Genomic DNA, 9,601 nt, shown 5'->3' on the forward strand with positions numbered 1-9,601 from the left:
TTTACTGTAAAGAAGAAGAAAAAAACTTTTTTATGATTCTATTGAGAGGATTGTTTCGTCTGTCTTATTCTCTCTCCTCCCTTTACTGTTTTGTTTTTTTCTTGACTCTATGCCAAAACCAATCTATTGAGTGCTGAAAGTTCATTCACTTTTTTTTTTTTTTTCTTTTTTTTTTTAACATGTAAAATGCATCATCTTTTCACTTTATATTAAAGGCTACGTTTTTATTGCTATTTAATTTTCCTTTATCCCCTTTTAAATCCAAATTATGCAGCAGTTTGCTCTGTAATAGTTTGAAGAAGCGGTTTCCAAAATCATTGCTAGGCCCCATCATTCTGTAGTTGTCCGACAAATCTGCACTTAAGTGTTTCATTACTTAAATCTCCTCTTTCTTTTTTTTTTTCATTATTTCTTCTCATCATGTGCGTTTTTTTTTTTTCTTTCTTAGCCGTCTTGCCCACCACTATCTTCCTCACAACTTCTAAAGTCTGTATCATAGGTTCTTGTTTGTCATCCTGTCTTTTAGTTTTTATTTTTGAAATGTTTTTATCGTCCACGGTAACAGTTTTGGGATGTCGTGTGCCATTGTGTTTTTTCTGGAAGTGAGAGGTTTTCCTGGCTTCTGTAGGTTGGCCCAGAGATCTGTGAGTGTTTTCAGTTCTATAATCATTTTTAAAAAAAACGTTTCCTCCATTTCTTTACTCTTTTCACAATTGATAGCTCTGAGTTTATTTTGTTTTGTTTTCCCTTTGCTAATTTCTTTTGATTTATTTTACCCAGGACAACCTGTTGGTATGTTGGTGAGTGAGGCATTGAGGTCAATAGATTCATCTTGTTCAGTAAAACATCTTTTTTAAAAAAAAAAAAGTATTAAAATAATATTTAAAAAAAACCTTAATTTTGGTGCTTAGGTTTTTTTTTTGTCTTCTCCACTGTGAGAGTTATTCACACATGGTACTGAGTTTATGTGATACAGACAGTGAGCTCTGCTTTAATTATCCGGTGTCGGCCAGCCGGGGGCGCTATAGACAGGTATTTGATATACACTCTATGGTCAAAAGTATGTGGACACAGCTGGCTGTTTTTCACGGTTTTGACTCGGGTCTTCCGTTCCGATTTAGGCTAATCTTAAAGCTGCCGCATACAGTGATAGACCTAGACATGGTGTATCGTCATCATAATATCGGAATGTTTCACAGTTGCATAATAACCTATATGATCAAAGATGGCAGTAGCAGTACATATAACCCTAAACGTTGACCAGTAAATGTGTGTGAAATATGAATTACTGTAAATAACTATAAATAAAATCACATGCAATTATATTAAATTATGTATATGGTTGGGAAATTGTGAAAACAACAGCAGCAACGATGGGAAGAAATCAAAGATTTTCTCATTTAGTTCCAGACAAAATCTGACATGTTGTATTTTATGACTTTATTAGAATATTGTCAATAAACGAGACCAAAAAAAAAAATCTTTGATATTGGTTTTGGAAGTGTGAAAAATTAAAGTCAGTTATTCATTTCAATTCAAAAAACTCTTTTTCTTCGTCCTTCGAGGGACGAAGTGAAATAGAGGAGCCGAAATACGTAAGAGTTAATGGCAGTGGCCAATCCGTAGCTGACCAACAATGCCAAACACAACGGAGGCACATAATCTCAAAAAAAGGCCCGATATGCCAAAAAGAAACATGTCGGAAAGCGCAAGTGCATTTATTATAAAACAATTGGAACGCAGCTATTCACAAGTCTAACGGCTTCTGGAGTAAAACCAAAGAGAATTTCCTTCTGTTTGTTTTACATTCAGGCAGTCTAAATCATATTCCTGGTGGCATCAGTTTAAAGCAGTCATAGAGGATGTGTGTGGCGTCATTGATAATCCTTTATGCTTTTTTTTTTTTTTGCTTTTTTTTTTTTTTTTTTTTTGAGGACTTGCTGAGTATTAAGCTGTGGAGAACATTTCTGTGTTTAGCCAGTCACTTTAGAGCTGAGGTTAACAACTTTTTGTCCATTTGACAGAAACAAAAGTTCAAATACTTCTAATAAAAGAGGAATAAAATGTCAAAATACATACAATATTCTGCAAATTAAACATTTATTGCCTCAGTTTACTGCTCTTTATTTTATTTTTGCCTATGAGACAGTGATTGTGAACATGAAGCTTACTGAGGGTACTGGAGGTTGCTGCCACATTGTTAGAAAAAGGCTCATTACAACTGACTTCCATAAGATACAATGCACATTTTTTATTAATTATCAAATGTAAACAAAGAGAGGGTGATTGTTTTGACCTCCCAGTCATAGATCACACTGTGATAACAATGGGAAACGTACAAACAGAAAGGAAATTTAAAAAAAACAAAAGCCAAAAGAGGACAATGGAGGACACATGGGTTCAGGAGACTTTACGGTGTTAAAAGGACTCGGTCTGTAATGCGATCACTGTTCAGGATGTACTTTTACATCAGAGCAATAGAGGATGTTGTGGTTGAGACCAGTTCAAACCAGACACAAGTTGGAGAGAAGGAGCAGGAAGGTTCGAACACTGTCAGTGTCATGGTTTTAACAGATCCAACGCAAGTTTAGAATTACTGCTCGGCATTTTCAGGCGAGCCTTGAACCCCGAAGTATCTCACATCTGAAGGCTTGACACGCACGCTTGTAATAATACTGTACAGACGCTGTTGTTTACGCTGCGTCCCAAACTGTGTCTCCTGTGGCCTTGAGCAGGCTGATAATGCGCTTTCTTCCACTGATAAACCTGCTGCTGTGAGGATCGGTTCTGTTCAGCATTTTTTTTTTTTTTTTTCCCGTTCAGCAAGCGGGAAAGCTTTGTCTGCTCATCGTCTTTGACTTTCAAATGAGTGCCTTTGTGGTTTTGCATAGATTTTAACTTGTTAAAGTCCAATCCAGGGCGTGACAGAAACCACACTTCGTTTCCAAAACCCCCACTTGGAGGGGAGGTCAGTGAAACTAAATGTGGGAAAACTGCCAAACAGGCCCCTGAATTTATCAGGTGAGAGGATGAGCAAAGGCCGACATAAAGATAACGGATGCTGGCGATATTCTACACTTTCATCTTCCCTGTCTAGGTAAGAATGACTTCGATTTACAGGAGAAAGAAAGCATACTTAAAACAGTCTGGGAATGTGTAGGTAGTAAAGACTCACAATTTGCGGTAAAGCTTGTTGGCAGCTACCTGGAAGTGAGATTTAGAAATGCACGAGGGAGAAGAGAAACTGGGAGCATTAGTGGTTTAATGAATGGAGAAGTGAAATATGTGCCAAGACGCTCAGAGAATATGACAGGCAGCGGGATGATGAGAGGTGAATGAATAGCAGAAAAGGAATGAGAAACATTAGTTACTGCTGCATGTGGCAATAGATGCTAGAGAGTTGGCTCGGTCGTGCGAGCCGTGCGAGTTCACGGAGCAGTCGTGATCCTCTCGTAGAAGCAGAGAAGCACAGCTCTTTGCGTTCTCGACCTCTTGTTCAGGTGCAAATCTACCGTCATAGGAAAAAACTTAAGCACATTTAATTCATATTTATATCTAATTTCCTTTAGTTCTGTTTTGTGAGTCTTAATACTTTATTCTATACATTCGAGAGGCAATACTGCATTTTACTCCACTACATTTATAAGGCAGCTGCACTTTACAGCAGCAGATCCCAACCTATGCCCAATGCTTGTGACCAGTTCAACCAAAAAGTCATTTTTGTATTGTTTTATTTGGATATTTTTAGAGGCCCGGAGATGTAAAACTATCCACTCATTTTCAAGAAAAAGACTCTAATAATCCAGAAAAGTCTGCGAACATGAACCTAAATTTGTGTACCAAAATATTTATTTATTTATTTTTTTGTCTGTGTGCCTACACTGTTAATCTTGCGACCATTCAGATGAATCTTGTGACCTTTTTTTGCAGGGTCCTGACCCCAGGTTGGGAACCAGGATGAGAAACAACAAAAAGGGAGTGTATTTCTCTGAGAGCAATTGGTTGTTTTTCCAGGAACAGACACCGTCACGCCAGTAAGCTTCCTATGTACAACCGCAGCCTGATCTTTTGGCCGCTGGAGGTGGTGGTTAAGTGTCTTGCTCAATGGCACATCCGCGGCAGTATTGAGGGAGGGGATAAGTGCTGCTCTTTAATTTTTCCCACCGGCTTGATCCCTCTGGGCAAAGAATCGAGTCTGCAACCAATCCCAAACCCACTTCTCTAACCTTGAGGCCACCACTTCCCATATACATCTTTTCCTTATTTGTAAAAATACAAGGAATATTCTGGGTTCAACCGACTCAGCAGTGCAGAACACGGTATAGAATGTTATATTTAGATCAGTGGTTTCCAAACCCGTTAAGTTAGCGGCCCCTCAAAATAATGCTATGTCTGCTTCCAGCCTCTCATCGCAGGTTGCATTATGTCTGTGAGCAGTTCAGCTGAAGAGTGATATCTTCAGCGCAGGGCAACAAAATATAAAAACACCGACATATTATCACCTTATAAAGTTGGTATGGTGAACTTGTTAGCAGGCAGTTTGCCTTTTCACAAATTCAGCAGAAACAGAGTAACATTAGTGTTCATCTAGAGTTTTTGGCCAGCTCTAAATCCAATATTCACGCTCCTTTTAGCTCTGTTTTGGTCTCCTCCCAAGGGAAATATCTGGCTCTTCAGCTGCTAACTGCTCCACTCTGTTCCCCTGCTGGCCTCCAACCGCTTCTGTCTGCTATTCGCTGCTGGTCAGGGGTTGTTCAGTGGGTTTATCAGAGCTTTTTCACTAAAAGCCACTGCATGCTGCATCTGGAAACGACGCTGATGAGAGCGTAAAGTTGCGATGAGCTGAAAGACGCTAAAATGCTCCGTAGAGATGAGGGGAACTGCGGATCCGGAATTTTCGATTGTTAATATAAAAATAATGTTTAGTGAGGGGGTAAGTAAAAGTTTGAATGCGGGACTTTTATTGTATTATTCCCACTACTAATTTTACTAAAGAAAACGTTTTCAATCTCTGCCCCCACTGACAAGTAGCACAAACAGCTGAAGAAGTTTAATTTTCATCCAATTTATGTTCATATCGAGGGCTTTTGTCTCTGCTACAGCAAATGAAACCAAAAATCCAAATTGTTTTTTCAGGCACGACGACACCGAGGACTGTATCTACTCAAGAGTTACATCTTTTGGGAACTGTGATGACATCGTTTAAGAGGGAAAAAATGTGAACATCTGTGTTTTGGGGGTCGGATAGGATTTACAAACGTAAAGCACCACGGGCCGGCAGCTTGTGCTGTACGCTCAGATTGAGTCAAATCTGCTGTAGTCTTCCTGTTAATGGCATTAAAGGGCGGTGAGGGGTGGAAATCTGTGATGAAGGCAATCAATGGGACATCAAGGCCCTCCTGAAATGGAAACCAGATGACAATAAGCAACTCCATATGTGATTTATGCACACGCAAACACATACAGTCACAATTCAGACCTGAAGGCTCTTCAAAAGACCCCACGTGATTCTGACAAAACACACGCCCACACAGACACACTTGCTGACACATTCTGATGCTCATACGCAACTTGCTCTCATGCTCTGGATCCTGCTGTTTTATGGTGCACATGGTCGCCTGTGGAGAGTGATCTGGCTGTCATTCAGTTGTTGACCAGGCCTGTAGTCTCTCCTCTGCTGTTTCCCCAACGCTGCATGAAAATGTTCACGCCCTCCTCGATAAATCACTCTGAAGCACTTCAGCTTTTCCTCCCTTGTTGTCTTGGGATCCACGCAACCTTTCCCTTCCCCTCCTTTTCTCTTTCCTGTTCTAAAATAAAACTTCCTTTTGTCTGTTTTGACTTTTTTAGGAACCAAGGACTCTTTTTTTGAAAGAATCTTTTGGCTTTGTTTTTGCATTGTTATTTTATTACTACTTTATGAGTCCTTGGTTACATAAATAGTACCAGCACATTATGTTTATCGAGCTCCCAAACATAGGACTTCTCACAATGGATGGCAAGTTAAATTGAAGGCTTGCTGTTTAACGTAATAGTAGGAGGGGCAAAAAAATCATTCTCAACCTTGGAAACACTAGTTTACAAAACAAACTCACCAAAAGGTCCATTTAGTAGCTGTTCTGGAGCTTTCTGTTATATCACGCATTCTCAACACAGAGTTTGATTTAAAAAAAGCTCCAGAACAGCTTTAGTTTGTGTTATTAAAAATTTTACGTATATTTGATTTACAACATATAATACTACGTGACAAAAATACACAACACAGACAATTACTCACCCTCACATACATAAATAAAAGGCCAGGTGATAAGTGGAGGTCTACCAACATTAAACGTTTGCGCAAAGCATTACGGCAATTAATTCTACAAACTATAGCAAGCAAAAGCAAACATAATACCATAGATACACGTGGGGCTTAGTTGCCTGGGCCATAAAGTCAACAAAGGCAAAGAAAGACTGAACACCAAAAAAACAAAGACACTGTAAACAGGATCAGACGGGCTCATTATTCAGAAAAAGACCTTATGAAGTCTAGGGTCCCTCCAGCCCCTCTCCACGGTCTTGTAGGACGGTGACTGCTCCCTCCTTTTCCCTTCTTTAGACACCAACAGTTGATGCCTTTAGGCCTCTACAACAACTATCCACATGAAACGGTCTGAGACTGAAAAATTCTCTCCTAGGTTGAAGTGCTCCTGGCCAACCTGTGATGATGGGATGAAGTGTTTTGCAAGTAGCCTTTGCTTTGCTTTGATTGGTCGCAAGCCAGAACAGCTGGGAACCACTGATGCAGAGTTGGCATTTCACGTTTATTAATTGTTCACAAAGCAGCTCCTGTTGGGCGTTTTAAAAGGGAAAGTTCGAAACTTTCTGGGAAGTATGCACTCACTTTCTTTTCGGGGGGATGAGGAAATTGACACCACTGTCATCTCTATGGTGGATATGCAGCTACAGCTAGCAGCCGCTTAGCATAAAGACCGGAAGCACCGGGAAACAGCTAGCCTGGTTCTGTCCACACCGCAGCCAAGCTGTATTGCGTTTTGCAAGCTTGCACATTTTTCGAAGTTCTGCAACGGCTGATTCACATGACTGTCACAAAATATAGCAGAAAAGCTCTGATATCGTTGTTGGAGTTCAGACATTATTGCAGCGACTTATGTCGAACAAAAAGGAAGTTTTATGAAACAGCTCATGACCCAAGCCACGGCTACAACCCACGGAAAGAGGAAGTGAGTACAACTATAACATATGAAGTAGGGGAGAGAGTATGGCATTCTGAAAAATACCGATTTAATCTTTGAAATATTTTAGTTAACCTTAATATGAACCATTACATAACTGTTTATGAAGAAACTCTACTACCTGAATTATTTGCAACATACTTCCTTTTTTTTATTAGAAAATATTATATAAATTAATATTTCCCATATACAGTTCTTATGGCCTTGGACAGGTTGTCACCGCTTGTAGGGTGACTTCAGGTTAAGTGCAACGGTTTCTGGCAAATTGCAATTTTTTTCTACGAAATGTTTGTCCATTCCCAGTAAAGTGACGTTTTTTTTCATCAACATTCCTGAAAATGTTATCAACATAAACTCCAAAGTGGGACACTTACTTTAAAAATTAACACTTATCATGCATGTGAGCAAGCAGCCATGTTTAATCCACATTTTATCCATACATTCATTTAGCTGAGTCATGGTATTCAGTAGGTCAACATACCGTAGTGGTTAGATGGAAATGGATCGTAACCTGTAAAAATGGATTCAATTTAATTGAATTCAAATCTGGGATTTTGTTGTTTGATTAAGAAAAATACCGAGACAACAACTTCTTCTTGCCTCAATAATATATCTTTGGACAGTGGTTTGGGACAGTGCCCCTTTTATGGTGTTAAAACAGTCTCAGTACTATTCACAAACGCACGTCAAGTTACGTTACTCTTCAAACACAATGCACAAATAAATATTCATTTGTATCCGTAAATTTGAATCTGTGCCGGTAACTTACGGCTCCTGCATCATCTATGGTGCATCAACTTAGCATTTTTCGATTTTTTTCGTCACCCGATTTGTGTGGAGTCCTTCTGAGAATGTTCCACCAAAAACCCCTAAGTGCGTGAACTGAATTGAGGAAGGGTGAATTTTATTTAAGAATTAACAAATTTCAGTTTTTCATTTGAAAGAGGAAGAAAGCGTTCTTCATTATTTTGAAATGTACGCAGTCTGACTTTAATCCACCACCCCACCCAACCTGACAGGGTGAAATAAAGTGGGACGGGTGATTGCAGTTTGAGCGGCACAGCACTTTCAAGCATAATATCTGTTCAAATCAGTGAATTAAAATGCAAAAGTAGTAACGATCGGTCAATCTATATTAAATAATAAATGATTTAAATCTATAACTATGTACAAAAATATGACGTTGCAGTGGTAGTTAGTATTTAATTAGCTAAGAGGAAATGGTGAGCACAATGCTAGGAAGAGAGGAGAGATTAAAATAAAATAAAACAATAGGGAAGCAGAGTAAAGGCAAGAGGGAGAAAATAATATATCCGTGGATGAAAGACAATAACAAGAGCTGTAAAAGTAGGAGGGCAAAAGTATGGTGCGAAAGCAGTCTCAGTACTATTCACAAACAAGCTTAGGAACTCCTAAAACACAACGCACAGATAAGTGCAGGGTGATTGGTGTCTGTAAACGCAGGTCTTTCGATGCTACAGTCGACGGATCGGACCAGCAGCTCACGGTCAGGCCACTGTGCGCGGTATCCCCAGATTACTGAACCAGCTCCCCGACCTCATGACCCTTCTTTTTACCCTATGATACTGTTACGCTATGTGTCAGTACTTATCATCATGCGGCCACTGCTGCTGAGGAAGTAATTACAGTCTCACTTTCAATCCGATTTTTTCTTTTTTTTAATCATAAGGGGTTTTTCGACCATACACGCTGTTTTGATATGTTGTAAGACATTAACAATAGGAGGATTGTTTAGACGTAGAATTGAGATGATCATTTATTCATTGTTTTAACGTCAGCCTTATCAGCATGCTCAACGTGAGGTTCGGGGGGGGAGGTTTGATGGGCATTTTTAAAACGGGACCCCGTGACCATAACTGTGACCTCCCGCCAATCGAGACCTCGGTTTATTGTCCAATACGCATCCGGCACTAACGCGAGAGCAGCTGTGATTTTCCATGTAGTTGTACTCCCCCCCCCCCAAAAAAAAATAAACTGGTAACGTGGATTATTTGTTTGTTTCCCTGATTGAAAGCTAAAAAAAGCTTGTAATCCTCGGAGAAAATCGACACTAACTAACACAGCAGCCGGTAAGATTTAGCCGAGGCCACTGAGTTCTTGAGCAACTATTTCTCTCTCTTCCGGTCGTGTTTCCAGCGCACGGCTAGTTGGTGAACCACTGTGGCCAGTGAGGCTGCGGCCGACATGGCAGCCGGCCGGCTTCTCCACTGCGTCGTTTGCTCGGAGATTCCATTTTATACCATGAAGAGTCACTGAAGTGGGGGGACGGCCCCTCCGAGCTAGGGAGCCTGCTGACTGCCTGGTCAGTGAGCTCCCATGACTGACCGGAAAAACGGCGGGGA

The sequence above is a fragment of the Xiphias gladius genome, chromosome 15 (assembly GCF_016859285.1).
Source record: "Xiphias gladius isolate SHS-SW01 ecotype Sanya breed wild chromosome 15, ASM1685928v1, whole genome shotgun sequence".
NCBI classification, from domain to species: domain Eukaryota; kingdom Metazoa; phylum Chordata; class Actinopteri; order Istiophoriformes; family Xiphiidae; genus Xiphias; species Xiphias gladius.